At 36.3% G+C, this 19,971-nt stretch overlaps 1 protein-coding gene and 1 long non-coding RNA gene across 12 annotated transcripts in view; one reads left to right on the top strand and one right to left on the bottom strand.

Moving 5' to 3' along the window:
- Positions 1-19,971, bottom strand: part of LOC100643794 (nucleolysin TIAR) — a 580,836-nt gene that overhangs the window by 199,146 nt on the left and 361,719 nt on the right. The window contains exon 1 of one of the 8 annotated variants that reach the window (XR_007223604.1): positions 9,004-12,110. The exons of the other annotated variants lie outside the window; for them this stretch is intronic. The gene's annotated coding sequence lies outside the window, so the exon portion shown is untranslated. Of the gene's footprint in view, positions 1-9,003; positions 12,111-19,971 lie in introns of those variants that run through there. 8 annotated transcript variants of the gene reach the window in all.
- On the top strand, positions 15,428-19,570 carry LOC105665998. 4 transcript variants are annotated; one of them, XR_002308457.2, is made up of 4 exons: positions 15,428-15,753; positions 18,146-18,339; positions 18,681-18,761; positions 18,859-19,570. It is a non-coding gene; the product is annotated as an uncharacterized LOC105665998 (long non-coding RNA). The 4 variants fall into 4 exon arrangements; XR_007223628.1 differs by having other exon boundaries at positions 15,428-15,757; positions 18,173-18,339; XR_002308459.2 differs by having other exon boundaries at positions 15,428-15,757.

Here is a 19,971-nt window from a genome sequence, read left to right as displayed (position 1 = left end):
GCGCAGCCGGAGTTTTATACTTCTCACTCTTTTCTCTCTCTCGCTCTCCTATACATTTTACAACGTTCCATTAACGGCATAGTCGCGTTAAAGTGCAGCGTTCTTCCATTTTTTTCTTTCTCGTCTCTTCTTCGCTCGGTCCGCCCTGTACTGTCCTTGTTTCTCTCGTTTCCGTTTCGCGGTTCTCAAGAGAAATCTCATTTCCCCGTCTAGCGACGTAACCGACCCGCATTTTCACCTTTAACGAGCACCGCGAAGAATAACGTAACGCGCTAAATTAACAATTAAGACGTAAACGGCTGGTAATTAAGCGACAGCGCTGGATCCGGCAAGAACGGCTAAGCCGAGGAAACGAATCTGCAAGATGCAGTGGACCATAAGACGCCCAACCAAGGTAAAGAAGAGATCAACGCTACGCCAGACGAGGATGGGGTGGGACAGGGAAACGGGAGCGGAACGAACGTAAAAAAAATGATGGAAGGGCGACGTGGATGCAAGATCGAGGGCGGAACGAAACAAAAAAGCCGGATGTTCCTGACGGTAGTCGGATAATGTAAAAAGGTTCCGTTTAATCCATGTGAGTACATTGCTAAGCTGTCTGCTGGAAATTCGGTATTTCTATCCGCGCGTGTCCTCCGGGAATACGTCTAGTCACGAAGAAAGTTGCAACAGAAATGAAATTAACTTCTTACGAGAACGACGCGTTGTTCTTACCAACGACGTTTTCCTTTTTCCCGACCGTTTTTTCTTCTTCTTTTAATTTTATCTTGGAATATAGCGAAAGTAATATGAAAAGCAGTTTCTGAATAGAAGTGTCTCGTCAGACGGGACAGAAGCTGGGAATTTCGTGGGACGACTAATCATTTTCGAAAGCGAGGAATTTAAGCTTTCAAAGTTAAATGAGGGTGGAAACAAAGTGGACGTTTCGTTGGTTAAATCTTATTTAAACTCGAGGAAATTAAATTTATTCGCCGGTGAAATAAACTGAAACTTATTCCAAGTATCCCGGCCCTAACATTAATGACTTATCAGTCAGGCGTTCGATTACGCGATCCAACTCCAAACTTCATTCTCCTTTGTAACGTTCTCTTTTGACAAAATTAATGGAAAACACCGTCACGCCGACATTCGACGGAAAAACAACTCCGTTTTATTGACAAAGATCGCGGAGAAAACAACGAGGCGAAGTCTGTAATTCAAAGCACATCTAATTATAACCCTTTTTAACACGCGCAATGCTACTCAACGCGACGTTAATACCGCTTGCTCGAAAAAATCCAGTTAATCACACTTCCTCGAGAGATTTCGTCGGAAGCCTATTTCTCGAGCGGGCTTATTTAATTTACAGGCGTTTAACGCACGACATCACTGGCTGGCTGGCGGAACGGTCGTCCCGCATAAGCAACGGCAAACGCTTCCGCGCAAACAGCCACGGAACAGTCGAATTAACAGGTATAATAATAGTTACATAAAACGGTGGCGGTGCGAGCAGCGAACTATGAAATTCCTGTAATCGAATAGTTCGTAGGACTCTAATAACTGTACGAGTCGAATCTCTCGTACAACCCCTATTTTGCCAGCGTCAATCAATACGCGGACGTAACATTCCATTTGGCATGCTGAAACGTTCCCTTTGCTTTCGCTAGATAGAACTCGCAATGATATTGATTTTCTGACCTGATACATGATCGGTTTTTCGAATCTTCGTCTCGCAAACTGATTTCGGCTTGACCTGGTCCGAACCAGTCAGTTAGAGGGTTAATTTCACATCTCATAAAATTGCTGCTACGATCCGCCATTACGTCAAACTAAAATTCGTTCCTTGGAAAACGAGCATCGGCTTCTCGTTACTGTTGCGTCCGCGGATAACTCCACTTTCCTCTATCGCGCACCTTCTTTTTCACATGCCAAGGAGAGAGCTTGTAAGCGGGCAACGTTTGACTGGGACCCTACGATACAAACCGACCAGAAGCTTCTCCATCGATACATTCGATATATGCACCCACGCCGCCAATACATTTCAGCTCGATGCTTTCCAAACGCTGTTACCTTCCGAGATGTCGTTACATCATGAAATTTCGATAGCAGTTCGAGAAATCTACTGTACGAATCGATCCAGATCGAATCATCGATTCTACTACGTGCTACGAGATCTGTCACACGGTTTATCTCTGAAATACGAACGTGACCTTGCATTATTTTAGAGAATACGAATAACATTTTAATAGTTTTTATTCAAGTAGACAAATTTTAAAGAAAGAAGCAATACTACAATCTTACATCTGTTATATACGCACGACGGCTCGCGAAAGTATTTAAACACTTATGGAAACTTTTTCAGAACGACAAGACCATTTTTGTTAATTTCTTGTGCAACTTGTTAAATGTACGCTTCGCAGCATTCTGAAAACTTACCAAGCGTCGTCTACGTGTTGCGTTTAAGACGCAATAACGAAAGAGTCACATTATGCGCGATGTATGCGACGTCCAGTTTTATCTTATCGTCAGAGTAGTAAACCGATTTTTTGGAAGTGAGTGTTATTTTTCTCGCGAACGGTTTGCGCGGAACTATTTTACGTAGAAGGGGACCGCCGCGGTGCGCCCGAGGGAGTAATACTGACCTGACCCCACAAATATCTGAGAGTATGGGTATAAAATTTTCGTGGCCCGGAATAGGATTGTTATTTTAAAATGTACAGTCGGGAGTACGATTAAATTGAGAGACCGGCTGGAACAAAGTGCAACACTTTACCGGTGGATATTGAAACTTCAATAATGAATACTTTGCATTTTCATGTTTTTCATTTGCGTCGAAGAAAATTGAACGATGCACCCGATTTATAACGAAAATCGAAATCCGCAGAAAATGCTCGATAATACGATCGCGTGAAATATCTGATACTATAGAAACCTTACATTTACACAACGATTACGTGTATTGAACTTTTGGTTTCTATGTTTTGTCGAATTTTCGAAACAGAGGCAATTATTCATCATCATATATTCCAGTTAATAGTATTTGATTTCAGAAATATTTCAAATATGATTGCTATAATCAAAACTCAAAAATTATCAATGGCAATAAACAGAGAGTCCCAGTGTTTGGACACCGAACGAAACTCTTGTATTTAATTTCTCTTTTCAAGTTACTTCCATATAGAAACTGGAAGCTTTTGATCACTGATACATAGTCATTAAAATTAGTCATCTGACATCTATGGTCTTCTCCTAATAAGCGTTAACAGCTAATCGTTACTTTGATTCTACAAATTTTGGAACTCTTATTAAGAGTCTCTTACGAACAGCGAAAAAAGAAGAAACGAATGGTTAAATAGAATATCGAAACTAACCCAAACCTAGTCCTACATGAACTCGAACAATTTTCATTACCATACATTAAAATCTAAATATTAAGCGTTAATATACAAATTTTTTCTTGAATATGATGCATATATGTGGGTGTTTAAATAATTTGAGAACTTAATAGAATCATTAGGCTATATGGGAATATCTGAAGAAGAGAAAAGATGAGAATTGCTAGGTATGAAAACGATAGATAGATCGTTGACCACGAGGTTAGCAAAGTATTGTTTCTGCAATCAAAGTAAGACGCTTTACGAGCGACCTGCATGGCTCACGGACCACTTTCCGTTTTAATTAAGATAAAGGTAATAATTCGAGCTACCGATACGAACCGGCTGGCGACAGTGGCCGGATTGTACGTAATATCGGGCTTCCGCGCAATCGGAAATTTACTGTTCATTTAAATTAAGATCTTCACACACGCCCTTTTCAAACGAAAGTATTTTCATTATTAATTCGTTATTTTCATCGGGCACGGCGGGTGTTTCGTAACTACCCTCGCATTTACGCCGGGCAGATCGACGAAAAAATCTACCGGCCATAAAGCTGCTGATTTTTATCTAAATTCGAACGTGCACGAAAGCTGGTTATACGCGTTGCTGCCAACGCTCGTCTCGGACTCGAGGAATCGTTTTCTGTTTATGAGCCGGTACGACCTGTAGAATTTCCACGTACCTACTCAAAGTGCAATTTTCGTCTCTGATTGAACTTTCAATCACGGCTTAACCGAAGGATTAAAATTTTTTACGAGTTAACAGTGAAACACGGTACGCGAATAACGAGAACACATTAATTCGCTTTACAGCTTGCCAGTGCTCGCTTTGAGTGTGCCAATGTTCAAAGCTTTTTAGCTTCATTACCGAATTCTGTGATACAACCTTTCCCTTTTTGTCAAAACGATATATCCATGTCTGGGGAATAGAGGAAGTAGCGTGCTTCGTTTTTATCACTTTGCCACAATTATCCGCCATATGAAAGTTTCTTTAGAAAACTGTCTCTTCTTTAAGAACGCTCGTAAGAAATATCATAAAAGATTTTGTACGATTATAACTATATGTGTATATGATTCGATGATAAATAAGAGTGACCCTTACTATATTATTGTTACTGTATCATTTATATCTCTTTGTTAAACATAATTCTTGTTTGACAATGTCCAGTGACAAAAACTTATCTATAATCTTGTCTAAAACGCAATAAAATTTGTCTTCAGGGTAGAAACTTATATTAGCATGGTACAATATAAAAAGGGTTTCTCGGATGAGGAGTAAAGTCGATAACAGTGGAATAACACGAATACGAAACGCTCCAAACGTATGCTATATCATATCGTTTAAATAAATTTTGAGATGAAAGTAACAGAGATGGAAAAGTTTTAACATGTTTCAGACAGTAGATTGAAATTTTTCAGAGGTAATCGTCCTCAAAACCAACGAATGAAACAATTTACCATGTTACGCTGAAAAGTCAAATTAATCCTCCACGAATTCACGTATATGTATAGTATAGTATAAAATGGACCAAGTATCTCGGCTGAAATTTAACGTAACGTTTTTACGTTTCAAGGGTTCTTAACACATTCTTATTCTCGTGAATACATTGTATTAATAAAGCATAAAATAATCTCTTGAAACTGTGCAATTTAAAAACTAATTCGAAACGTCTATACCATTTAGCGCAACGGAAGATCACTTTTCATTTTTAGGTATGAAAATACGAACTTGAATACAAATTTTTTTTGTCGTATGCGTGTCTGTGAAACTCGATAAATTGAAACCGTTCAAAGGTGCATTATTGGAAAACGTAAGGCGTGTATGAAGACGAAAAGTTTTTTTTTAGAAGCGTCGGTAATTGTATAGATTAAAACCGACAGCTGTATTATGCTAGTACGGTGTGCAACTATGAAAGCTTTCATTCAGAAAATAAGTAGGTCGACAAGCGTATATCGAAAAAGTTTGTAGACATTTCATTTCCTGTCACCGACCAATAACGGTATTTGTTCTTCGTCTAGATCACCGTGAGCATTTTTTTTCAACGACTTTTCTACGCCGTAGCACGATGTTGTCTCCGTATACACGTTCATAACATTAACAAGAAACATTAAAATATACTTGTAACACGTTTCTTGCACTACTCTCTATATTTCGAAGCGCGTTCAATACCATTTTCTCGCTTTGTGAGGTGAAAATAAAATCGATATATTATTACATTATTTCCCTTTGTAAAGAGAAGAGATGCGAGTTAGATTTTGAAACGATTTTGAAAATTCAGCATAGAGCTATTTTAGTACCTTGTAACATGGAAAATGTATACAGAAATTAAATTAGAATATTTCCCTCTTTTTTCAATTCCCTACGTTGACGATGCTAAAGAATACACGATTTAACCTTTTTCTGCAAAACGAAAATAATATGTCAGTTACTAACGTACATTATATTAGAATCAAAGATGTCAGACTCGTGAGCTAAGCTCATTACGTAAAACTGTTTAATTACGACAGACAAACGGTAACGTTTACAAATGCTAGGGTGTGACATCTGAAAATGGACGAACATCATCTCTGGAGCATTGCGCGACTCGTCTCGACTACGGCACAGGGAGTCTAACTGGCGTGCATTAAAGTAAAAAGATTGATGACACGTCCCGATATATGTACACTCTTGCGAGACGTCAATGCAAAATCTTCCGTGACTCGCTAATGTTTTGTAACGGTTCTTGTTCTGGCACAAACGTTGATAGATCGTCCCGTTGACCAATGACGAGATCGAAGTACATAGACCGTCGTCCACGAGAAGAACGATCGGTGCGCGCCCACGAGATGCAGGAACGAAGAAGAAGGGAAAACGGGGAAAGGAAAGTTTCACTGCTTCGACAAATTTATTTTCTGCTCCTTTTCAAATTCGAACGGTTTTCCTGAAATTTTGTTAGAATGTCGATCGAGGTGTTGTTCCTTCGTAGGAAGCGACGAAACGACGCGTGAGAAAGTGTATTCAGAATTCTTTGTACAATTTTTATGTCTCTTGTAACCTCATTATTCCGAAGAATGAAACTTGAAGCAGTTTTGAAGTTTATGGGTATATACGTATACCTATGTAAAGTATGATGAGAATAGAATCGAAAGGAAAACGTACATTTTTTTAACAGGTACCTTGTCAAATCTATCTGTCAAATACACGATTGCAATACGTGTCAAGATTTTTTTCAGATTTTACCAAGTCATAATTAACACGGTATTAATTGAATTTTGAAGAGTTTTGTATGGTGTATGTAATGTATCCATGAAAATTTTTTATAACAAGTATTCAAGTACCCTCGTGAATTTCTATATGAAATATTCACGCAAAAAATAATATATTTTTGAGGAATACAAGTAGATGTAATATACTTATAAGAAAAATAGAAATTATAATAGAAATTTTGTAGGAGTAAGTTTATTGATCTACTGGTAAAATTAACGAGGATTTTACTTTCCAAGAATTTAATTTCATACGCTTTTACTTACTGAGAATAGAAAACTCGAGAGTAATAAAGATTCAATTAAATGATTAGCAATTCGTTGTTTAATACTCGACCAATCAAATTGATTATTTCGTAACAAGAAATTAATAGCCATATATAGATGAAGAGAAAGGTTGAAGAATTATACAAAGAGCTTATAAAGAGCTAAATTGGATCATTGATAGAATATAAATGAGATGCATTGTTATTGGAAGATGACACAAGCGTGTTTAATTCTCCGCTAAGTTTCATTTATGCATGAAAATTTAGTCCGATTCAACATCTGCAGATGGAGTTAAATATTTGATATTATTATACCAACAAAGAATCTTGAATTATCTGTGTATAATTCCAATATAAAAAGATATTGGAGATATATATGTATATTAATATCCCAACGAGGTAATTCTCCAAAACCCTGCATACATTAACTTGTATCACATTGCATATTTACTCCTTTTATCTAAATAGGAGAAGTAACAAAAAAAGAAAAAAATACAAATTCAATAAGTTTCAATGTGAATTGGCTGAAAAAATAAATCACAATTATCTCGACGCAACGTTGGTCCTGGATCGGTTGAGCGATACTCGTAACAGCTTCGCTTTAAAACACACTCCGAAATTGGACAACAACGTACATAATACACGACCACCACGATATTATCCAAAGATTCCAGCATACTCTATATCGAGGGTTGTACGATCGAAGCGTTCGTTGATAGATAGTTTAGTTGACCGACAACGAAGCGAAACTCGTCCGTTGTCCGCGGAGAAGAATGATCGGTGCACCGTCACGGGAGACAGTGGCAAAGAGGGAGGATAAAGAAAAAGAAGAAGGAGACGTGAAGGACGAGGCGAGGTTAACGGAAAGACGGGCAGTTGGGTACCTGCCTATTATTCACGCGCGAGATAGGTGCAACGGGTGGTGGGGGAGTTGATCTAGCTCGATCTAGAAGAGGCAGGAGTGAGGCCAGACTTAGGAAGGTAGGTTAGAGGTTCGTGGCGAATTCTTATAAATCAAAACAGACACGCTATCCCGTCTCGTAGGGTGTTTCCACCCTTTCCTGCGCCGGCACCTATGCCTTCTTACCTCTTTGCCTCGCGCGCCACTTGCCACCGAACAAAAGAGAGATGCCCATCGAGAGCAAGTAGGCGTACGAAAGAATCGAAGAAGAAAAGCCCAACTCTGAGGGGATTGGAAGAGAGTTAGCGTGGCTGATATTATCGCGTTTGCTCAGAATCGACGGTTAGCCGGTTTAACGTCAACGGTATCGTTAAAGGGAAGATGAGATTAATTTCTTCAGAAGGATGAGGGTAATTGGTGTTACGAAGCTTTCTATCGAGATACGTTCGAGAAATTTTGGTCAAATTTTGGACACTACGCTGCGAAAAGCAGCGTATTGTCCTAACACGTTATTCTAACATTTACATACCAATTAATTACAGCCAAGTAGGTACATTAAGTTTCGTGTTATTTAGAGTAATGCCTTTATATGAACAAAATTTGATACTATGAAAATGAAACGTACAGAACCTGATAACAACATTTTAAAACCACAAAATATCAATCTAAAAGGGAACACCACAATCAGTAGCCTTGTGTTACAATGTTAAATTGGTCTATATTGATATTCCTTATTTTTTATCTCGGTCTATTGTTGTACTTATCACTATTTTGTATGTAATAGTTCTTTTCTGCAGAAAAGTATTACGTTACTGATATAAACTATGGTTATAGCGTTAAAAAGTATTACCACTCTAGTCATTACTATGACATGCTACTATCATTTACGAACACTAAGCGCATTTGAATATTGAATCTTTAATGTTATAGGTGTTGCTTCGAAACCCTATGGGTTCATCTCCCTACATCTTATATCCAACTTTTCTCTATCAAATACAAAATTGCTGCATAAACTTCAGACAAAGCGGTCATAACACGAAACGAAACCCGTTCTTTATCTCGGAATAACCTGCCTATCGTTTCCTTCCTGCTGCTATTTCCTTGATAATTACGACACAATGGTAAAATTCTGACGGTTGAAACGTAGCTAGCGACTGGGTTGGTTTTCGACGTAACACACTCTCGTTGGCGGAGCAGCTGCCATGGAAAATAGAAAACAGAAAGCGAAGAAAACTTACGGGGGTTCTGGACGTGCATAGGAGACGGAGGGTTGGTTCGCGTGACGACAACCGGAGGAGGCATCTTGGCGTGCAACGCGGCCAGGCACGAGTTCGCCACGTCGTAGATGAGATAGGCGCTGTAGTATCGGCCCGCACTGCCCATTTTCAATTTATTCTTACCCGGTACCACCGCCATTTTCGCGTCCAACGTAGCGCAACACAAACATACACATACACCTGTACACACGGGGGATCGGCGCCGGTTTGCTTAGTTCAGCGATTACTACTTTTCTCGCTCGACGATGATCGACGCTGATTATCCAGTTTGACCTCCGGCCAGATTAGAACACCGGTCAGCCATCGCGATCCAAACTTTAGGTGTATATTCAGCAATATAACCGGCTCATCGCCTCCCCATGTTCAGCTAACGCCCGAGAAACGTGCATAACGCTGTTTACCGTTCGGCTCACCGTTCAGAACGCTCTTCCAACGTCGTCATACAACGAATGTGGAATATCAAGCGCGAAATTCTCGGAATAATCGCCTGTTTGTAATGTTACGATTATTGAAATCGTGAATGGCTTTTGTTGCTTGAAAATCGATTCGAATTACTATCTAGCACGGTAATGTACTCCCTGATACTCTGTTATCGTATCTCATGGCTTTATAAGCTTCTCTTATTCGATTTTCAAGTTCTTCTTTGTATTCGTGTATCGTTGCCTGATTCAACTAAATATTCCAAGAATAATAATTGGTAATTTTGAACTGAATACGAGATAAGAAATTAGTAATAATCATGTACACTCTTTATACTTGTTAATATTTATTCGATATATGTTCTTTAACGGAAATTATTCATTATAAAATATCATTACGGAGGTATGGTCATAAATTTTACGATAATAAATTTTACGAATAACTTTCAATAATATTTGATATTCTCTGGAAAAAGCGACGGAGATATAAAGATAATGGATGCTATTAAATCATCTTCGATAACACCGATAATACCCTGCATTTCGTCTTTCACAGCAACGCAGATATTCCTTACAGTTCAATTGAGATTGGTATACAATTCATTCAGAGAATAGAAGCACTCGTTAATCGAAACTTTCGCGACAGAGAGACATAAAAATCGAAAGCACTGTAAAACGATGCATTTCCATCATCAGTCGTAACTTTCAACACTTTCGCGAAGAACTTTCAGCGATAAATAACTTAAAGAAGGCTTGTTAAGCGATCACGATCGTTTTGTAAGTAGTTTCCGGTGTAGACGCATCCTTTCTCCAATAACCATTTCATCCATCTCAAACGAATTCATCGAAGAACCATGAAATTTAGAACGAAGAAAGAACGAAATCACTGCGCACACAATTATCGCCTATAACACGCGTCATGCATGTATTTTCCACGTTGCAACTAATTGAACATCGTAGAGTATCGCATACGATTCAGGCGACTTGTTAGCCGATCAATTTCCAAGCAGCCAGATCGTCTGGTGCCCGTAGATTGGCTCGAAAATCGCGCGTAACCTCGTTTCTGGCACGTACATTAGATGTTCGATCCTCGATCGACACAGAACGGACGCAGACGAGGCGCCACGCCGTTGCTCTGCAACAACAACGAAAATCACTCGACTCGATTATCCCCGGGGATCGAACTGGTATGATGCCTGTGTTTCACGTTGACGAGACGCTGGCACTGATTTCGATAGTGCTTCTCGGACACGGATCCACGATATACGACGACGACCGGCCAGATCGGTGGGCTGGGCAGCCGAACGGAAACGGTGCGGTTCCACGGACCGGAAGCCTGGACCGGAAGCGTCACGAGTCAACGGGCGCCTCACTGATTGCATGCCGCAAACTCGGATAGATAAAAACGATCGCTGACCGCTTACGTGGTCTCCATTTGATTACGCCGTCGTTGCTTTACGCTTGGATAGCTTTAGGGTTTTCGTACTTTAAACGGATTTCGTAGTTTGAGGAAATGAACTTAAAAGTCTCGAGAACGCACAGCGCTCTCCTTCTTCTTATATCGTAACGTTCTCGTACGATCGTGGCCGTACGCGAAAAGTTTCTATGAAATTGTCATGCTTCTATTTCTTTTTGTGAGCTTCTTTTATAGCTTACAAGTCATGCAAGAATTGTGTTTTTTTTTTAGTTTATCGGCGATAAGATTGACAGCAAGTATTTTTAGCTTTTAGTTAGGTTTGCTAACTTCATTACAATATCTTGACGTTCTGGATATTATGTGAATGACATTAAGCGCGTCGTAATAAATTTAGTAGCCATACTCGAGTCAGTGCGTTACGTTCGAATACAATTATCTTTTAAGATATTGAAAAGGAAAGAAACAAATGCTCTATGTAAATGTTTACTTCTTTTTGAGAGAAGGTACTTGAGAGAAAGCAATAGCTTTATTTGGTCGAACAGAATTGATATTGAAGTTCCTCCGAGCGAATTTTAAAAAATGAATCGAAGTTAATACATGTTTCTTTTGTGAATTTAATATTTGTCATTATCGTTTGTTCAATTCAAAATTCATGTGATTTATTACGAAGAAAGTATTATAATTTGAATGACTTGTAGTATCTTGACTGTGACAGGAAGTGAACATTTCTCAGCAATGAATGTTTCAGAACGATGTAATTCAAAATTACCAGGAGAAATACGTTCTCCGGTGCAAAACGAATTCCGCAGTAATTTTTACTTGTATGCCATCAGTCTTGATCGCGTTTTCAGTAATTGGCAGTTTCATGTCCGCTAGCATTTCACACTGTTTCTCTCTATACGCCCTATTTCCGACGCGTTCCATATCCTTCTCTATATTATTGATCATTACCGGCAGAAATCATCATGCTGAGAAACAATGAACGTCACATGGTCATGCTCCAACTATTGACGCGTATAATTATCGCCGGAATCGATTACATGCCATTTTGAGCCGTGAATGGTGTGAACCATGAAAGGACTACGATACAGTATGTGTCAAATTGAATGCGTCATTAAAAATGCAACAAGTAAGATGACATTTTTGCGCACATATTGCTAAACTGCAGCACTCTTCAGGGCCAATTTGTGCATTGATAGTTTATTGAAAAATGTTATCATGGATAATTCGTCCTTTTTTATAATTGTGATAAAACTGAACTATACAACAATTATTAAAATATCCTTTCATTTACGTATTTATCGTTATGTTAATATGACTAGTAACTATTGGTAACTGTGAAATATATTTGTCAAAATCTTTAACACCTTTAATAGAATTACATTGTATTTAAAGACCGTAGGGAAAAACATGATTGCAAATTTTAGTCAATGATCAATACCACATTTGATTGATTAAATATTTATGTTTGAATTCTATTCGCCATCTAGAAAGTATCAATTATTAAAATATTAAATATATCCGTGATTCTTTAGGAAATTTCATAAATTTATTATCTATTTATATCTTTAAATCTAACGAGTTATCCGTATCCCAACTTTCTTAGGCATCAAGTACATAAATAAATAAAGACATATATACATAAATAAAGAATACATAAAGATACACAAATAAAGAAATCGACGAAAATAAACTTCTCATGTTTTCCTTATACATTTTTTATAATCTAGCGCATATTTTTACTGTCCGTATAAATGAACAATAACGTGTATAGATACTTCTACTTTTTCTAAACATTTGTATAGATAAAATGAATTTCTTCTGAATGTTTCTTTATCCGAATCCACTATTTTTTATAATATCGAATATATAATTCCTTTGCGTACTTTATGTTCTTAGTTATTTCATATTCTGTATTTCATATTCTGAATTCATTTCCACTAGCATTTCATTATAAACATACACATTTTTATTGCACCCGTCGTCCATCATTCCTTTTAAAGAATTCAAATTCCCGATGTTGTTCATTCTCATATTAATACGTCGCAATACGTTTGAACACATACGTTTTTCAAGCAGGGAATTTGTGATACACGAATACAAAGATTCTATTAAAAAGTTCGATCCATCGGTTCCGAAAGAACGGTAAACGTAGCGTAAGAGAGCGGGGCGAAAGAAATTCACGAAGAAAACTACAATGCTTTTCACGTCAAATTGCAACGACATAAAAACCAACCGACAAACGAAGATTAATATTCCGGCGCGGAACGCTAACAGAAATGGGAAAGGCACCGCGTATTTTACATCTACAGCAAATAAAATCGACCTATAACTGCGGACTGGTCAATTTGTATCCTGTACAGTGTAATTACGATAGATATTCTAGTGATTTGTTGACTGGAACGTAGGTCTGTCTATTAATCGCGAGAGCGTGTTTGCTTTCGAAACCTCGTTGCTGCGCAATGATTTCTTGTCGATTGCCCTATAGCACGGTAATTAACCCATTAACACAGCGTTATTATACGCGAACATTTCACAGATTTTCCAAAGTGACGAGCGCATAAGTTCGCAAAAATATACAGATATCGACAACTAAACGTTAAACTACACTAGCACACACTGTGTTACAATAACGTATTCACGTTACTTAGTTACGCGTAATCTATACAACGTTGCGACACGTTGCGAAAGTTAACAAACTCAAATAGGCACAAAACTCACTGAAATTATACGATCGACGCACTCGATGCGAAAAACATTTTGTTGCACGATTTTCACCAATTCTATAATTATTTTTCGAACATAATTGGCAAAGAGTCTTAAAATAATCAATTATCGACACCAATAAAGGGGTACACGTGCAGTATTGGTTCGTTAAGGAGAGACGCGGCAGGGCGTGTAATATTATCACTGAAATCAATCGATTACCTATCAACACGAACCGTGAAGACTACACCATGTTAGATGAGAAGGTATAGTACACGCGACGTGAAAACGAACACAACGACGCAAAAATTGTCCGAATATCGTAGGCATTGTTAAAGCGGCTGGAGTTATACTGAAAAGCATTCGACCACCTAGGTTAAGAAAGAAGCACGTACAAACACATTCTCGTGTCATTATAAAGCATGCAACAGTGGTCGGTAATGTGCGCCGTGTATACAAAGGCGTACACCAGCAAACGTCAAACTGGATGAAACACCTATACGTCAGCGCTTCCCAATGTGCTTCGTTAAATAAATATTCATTATTAAACACTTCTCTAAATTGCAAAATGATTCTACTTTCTTAATGTAAAAATTGATGTTACTACGTGATGTATTTTTGCATTTGAAACTGTTTTTAAAAATTAAGAAAATTATTAATTAATCTTGTTAAGTTCTTGCAGACATATTCGATTGCTGTTTTTCTGCTATTAAATAATTTCTTGAGTTTGAAGAGAGTATAATCATAAAATAAGTAAAGTAAACAATAAAAATATGTTAAAAAATTTGGTATTAAAAATAATCATATGTCGGAAATTCTAGTAGGACATTAAATAATATTTTATGGAGTAATAATTCTTGTAGACATCTTTGTTTATAATCAAGCCTAAAGCTCATAAAGTATTACATTACTTTCCGACATTAATACTGCCACAAAAAAGAAAAAGATCAATTCTGTTTTTAATACATAAATAAATTTCATTGCTGCGAATCCTTCATCCTATACAATGGCATATTTCTACCTCTATTAGTTTCACTTCAGGGAGCAGGTGGAACGAAGATGCAAGATAATTAAATTACGACAATGAAATTATTTATACTTTTATAATAATATCGATTATAAATGGCGATGTCTCATAAAAGTGGAGGCATTGATTGCACGTATATGACACGGCGAATCGATAGATTTGGGATGCAAAAAAGCTTACCCGTCTTAACCTTGCTACGGTATCCAAATTTTTGTGTTCCAATTTCGCTATCGTTTCAACAAACAAAAACACTTTTAATGTTTTAAGAATGACTGGCATAAAAATGAAGCGGGCAACTTTTTAACGATATAGGAACACGATAAAAAGAAAAAAAGAAACAAGATAAAAAATGCAAATGTTTTAACCGTGTGTCTAACAAATTTCAATTTTTTTAATATTATCAACGAGCAAAAAGAACATATAGATTAATGAAGAAATCATGCAACTTAATTATATTCCGTGAAAAATAAGGCGGATACGTTTAACTAGTAACGTACACAAATATTATCCAAAAACTTCCACTATCCATTAAAAAAATTACCCAGCCAAATTCGATCATAGATGATAAAATTGGATGGAATAAAACGACATCGGCTACAATATTTCGACTGTCTATTTCTCGAAAACTGAAAGAGCGAAGCTTGAGGAGCGTACGGCGAGTAAATTAGTTTGGGAAACGCTGTCACAGAAGCGAGCATCGTCATATCGTATCACTGGCTGATTCGCACACCGAGAAGCCGGCTGGCTCGGTTACGTCGCGAACGGGCCAACGACAATGGACGCGCGACAGGAAGGCGGCCGTATCAAATGCTTAACAGTCGACACAATGCCACGTACACAGGCGTGCAGCTGCGCTCGCGAACGTGAGCCCAAGCCAGACCAGCGTGCGGCACACGTTGTCATTTCCGTCGTGAAACATTTGACCACGTTATAACGCTAATATCGCGCGTCACCGTGTCAAGGGTGAGAGTTGAATATTTAATTCGCGGTATTGTCGGAGCCCTTGGTGCCGCTCGATTGCTTCTTTCTTTCCGTCTCCTCTGTGCACTCGGTTCCGACTAATTAATCGTGAGATTTCTTTTGCTGCTGCTTGCGTCACGAGCAACGATTCCGATAATGGATGGCGGACGTTCATATATTACGTAGGTATATACATCAACGTTCAAAACTTTTGAATCACTTATTTAATGAGAATGGAACTTGGATTTATGAATTGGGTAATAGAAAAAGTAGCGAAATGCAGCGTTTTATATAATAGATATATTTTAAATTAGAAAATATGCCAGAGAGACTCAAGAGGTTTAAGTTATTACTTTATGCGACGCACGCATTTGTGATTCTTCGAGTTTCCATCGTTTTTTAATACTACGTTCCGTTGTATTTTGAACTGAAATGTTCACGATGAAACAAGGCGCAAACGTACTATTAAAGACGCGACCGAAACTCGAAGATTAACTACAAAACAAAATTATAGCAAAATAAAAATCTAAAATTCTTAGCTCGTGTTTATTGAAAGTGATTTGATGTGCGTATGCAAATACGTTTTAGACACGAAATTTGATATTTGTCTCCGAATATTCTGTTATAAAAATACCTTTGCCATGTTTAAAATGATATATTGAAATGGTTAATCTAGTGGAAATCTCGTATCAAATATATATTTTACAACATTTTAATCCCCTGTTGTAATATTACTCCTTTGCTCTGTAAATACACGTAACGCGGATAATTAATCTTACTAGTCCATTTTGAGTTGCATTTCTCATGTGGGATTCATGAATTCGTTAGAACTGAGGTTGTACCCTCTCATCATCATACAGGAATGTCTCATGTAATGTATATGCGTTCTAAAATACAGCCAAATACACGTTTAAGATAATAATACATTTACTGGATACTTAATTTAATAAAATTTTAATATTTTAAGCACTCGAACTATCCTTGAATAATAAATTTGGAGGGATACATTTATTAATTATTTCATATTAATTGTTTCACACAACACATTTATCTCTCAGCCTTGACATTCTAAAGTGTTAAAACTTTCTTACAAAACTTTTTACTATTAACATTTATTTTTAATGGTATCAAAATAAGACATCATAAATCACAACAAATCATAAATCATAAATGATATATCTAAAAAATTTAGTAGATCTTAAGAAAATACAATTTTCTAGTGGAACATGATAAAGAGCGAAGGGAAGTGTTATAATATTTGATGTTGTAGTGCATCACTTCTGCATTTAAATTATCTGTTTTTGAATCTCTGTTTATAGTTTATATGATTCATGAATAACTAGTCAAATTCATAGATACACCATCGAAACGATCTGGATATGTATTAATGCAAAATGACAGATAATCAGGTACAGTGTACGGAATATGCATCGATCGTTATTGTCATCAAGTCATTGGCTGTATCATAACACTAATGTTCCAAACAGACTGTAGATTGCGGATGAATACTTAATTTGTACCGTTATTAGATTTCAATCGGGGGACAAGAGTTTATTCTTTCCTCAACAAATATTGAAAGTAGTTAATTACGTATACGCATAGGTATTGTTCATTATTTTTTTCTGTTTGGTTTCGAACGTTCTGTTAACTTTGAAAGAACACCATACTCCAAAAATGTTACCGGAACAGTCTGATGAATAGCAATTTAACGATTTGTTTATAAATAAATAACACTCTAATGTGGTTCATGAAAATTAACAATTCAGTTATAATAAACACTGCCTCTGCGATTAAATATCTATTTTTTAAGCTTCCATTAACTAGATGGTTAACTTAAATTTTTTCGATTATTCGATCATTCGATTGGCAATTTCGATGATGTTTCTATCATATTGTACTGGTTTAGTTAAACTGATAATAATTCTAAAAGAAATAAAATATAAATTGACAAAAATATGTAGAATACATGGGTTGGAGATTTTTGAGAAAAGTAAAAAAAGGTCAAAGTTTTAATATTTGTTGCAGGCATAAGGCGATGGCCTGAATAGATCTTGTAAATTTGTCACAATAGTTACGTAATGGGAGCCGACGAATATTTTTGAATTGGCAACTCCCTCAAAGACCTAGTTACTTTTTACATTGCCTAAATCTGTTAATAAAAATTTCATTTGTTTTACTAACAAATTTATGACTATCATACAAAAGTATTTATCGATACAACCTCCAGCTTGTAACTTGGAAAATATTAGTTCAATTATGTAAAAAGACGCATATGACGTGTTACTCCTATAGGAAAATGAATACAGAGTTACGCGCACCATGAAAATAAACTAATTTCATAAGACAAACATAAATGGCTGGTAATATTTCATAAGCCGAAGAGTTGACAGGATCTTCTGGCCCTTTGAATTTGATCAGAACATAAATCTCAAGGTATTGGTTGACCGAAGAAGCACCGCTCGAAATCTGTTCGATAAGGAGCAAAAAGGAAACGAATGGATGGATAAAATAACGAATTATGCAAATGAATTCGAATTCCATTAAGAAAGTTAAATCTATTCTTCAAACTTTTAGATGTACTCTTCATAAACTTTTTCGAAGGGTCTTGCTGCGAACACGTTGAATGGTAACCATGGAAAATTGGGTAAACCCGGCCGCCGGAATATTGCACGTTGTCATCAAAGGATTAATTGAAAATGGAGATGACATTGTCGCCGCTTGAAAATTACTGGGAATGTGGATTATCGGAGCGCCAGGTATAAACGTATGTGAGTAAACGAACCAGCACGCCAGAAACATTGTTATACTATCGCGAAATACTCGACCGCGTTACAAGGTTGATTTTGCAAACATACCGCAAACCGGACTTACATTCCGCACAAATGAGCGCCCGTGACTGGCAAATTAAATAATTTACCAGTGAATTTAAATTGGAATCGTACAGAGGAGAAATTTCTTTTTCGTCATTATTATTTCCCGTTCTTCCTACTTTCCTATGAAATTGGTGGAACAGAACTTTTTCAAGTTTCACGTTCTTGGCTAGAAATTTCACGTTAGATATAATTATCGAGTAGATTGTGGAGTATAAAAACTAATTCTGTGATTTCAGCTCTATTTATAACGTCACTTCCAATTGGGATATTTGAATTGACGGCATTATGATTGCAACAAACCCAAAGGATAATCGCAAGTAATACGATAATTACTGAGGAAGCGCATTTTTAATATTAATTAATTAAGATAAAAACTTCAGTTTAGTACACGAATTTCATTCTTATTATTTGCAGTACCGTTTTACATTTGCAACGGTAAATGAACAGCAGTAAAGTAACTATGTCAGGATATACCACTGTATGAATAAATGAAAGGTGCAAGCTCTTGATTAGAGGTAAGAGGTTTAAATCTGAACTAAAACTATGAATTCAACTGCTCCTTTAAAGTACTTGTGTGGTTGGAACTACATTAGCTTATTGTTAGTAATAATACTAATTTTATTATATATGAATGCATTGATACGCAAAATGTAATTTCGCGTTTACAAGAGCTTACCATGTACTGTATGTATACATGCGAAATAATTGAAGGATTCGAAATTAATTTACAACACTGGAGATTGTATATTTAGTACAATGATGTAGTAATTATAATGGCTACTAATAATATATAGATGCGTTATAGATAATTTCGAATTATTAGTTGTTGCATATGATAGAATTAGCGATTATAGACTGTTATCTAAAGTATAAACTATTTAAGTTTCGTGTAATGATTTGTATAAATGTGCTTTTATTGCTAATTGTTTAGTATTGTTTATAATATGAATACACGTATTGAAATTCTGTAAAAATTTACCGTACTTTGGATGTAAACTGAAATTGTTATGAGAGAAGATTTTTGCACGTCACGAAATATTTCTTTATTTTTAAACAAATATAATATATAATGTGTACAAAGTGAAATGCATATGTCAATAAAATTAATGTTTATGAAATTACAAACTTCATAGTATTATTTACATGTATGAACATGCAGATGAAATTCGCAATTTTTAAAAATTTACAATCCATATTTCAAGTAATTTAAATTTAAAATAAAATTGTTATTAAAACAAACCATTTTATATGTAAAATGCTAATATTATATTAATAATATTATATATCAATATGTATAATGCTATATATATATAATATTATTAACGATAGTGTTATGAAATATATAATATTAATAATGGTACTATGAAATATTCTCCTTTCTTCCTAAATAAATGTAATACGCATGTATACAATTATTTTAATTAGATGGAATTAATAACCTGACAATACTACAATATTAAACAATAAATTTCTTCGAAATGGAAATATATTTTTCTTATACTGTATGAAATTATTGTAAAAATTCTA

This window comes from Bombus terrestris, chromosome 1 (assembly GCF_910591885.1).
Source record: "Bombus terrestris chromosome 1, iyBomTerr1.2, whole genome shotgun sequence".
Lineage (NCBI taxonomy): Eukaryota > Metazoa > Arthropoda > Insecta > Hymenoptera > Apidae > Bombus > Bombus terrestris.
The sequence above is the reverse complement of the archived record's forward strand: the minus strand, read 5'-3'. Positions and strand labels throughout refer to the sequence as shown.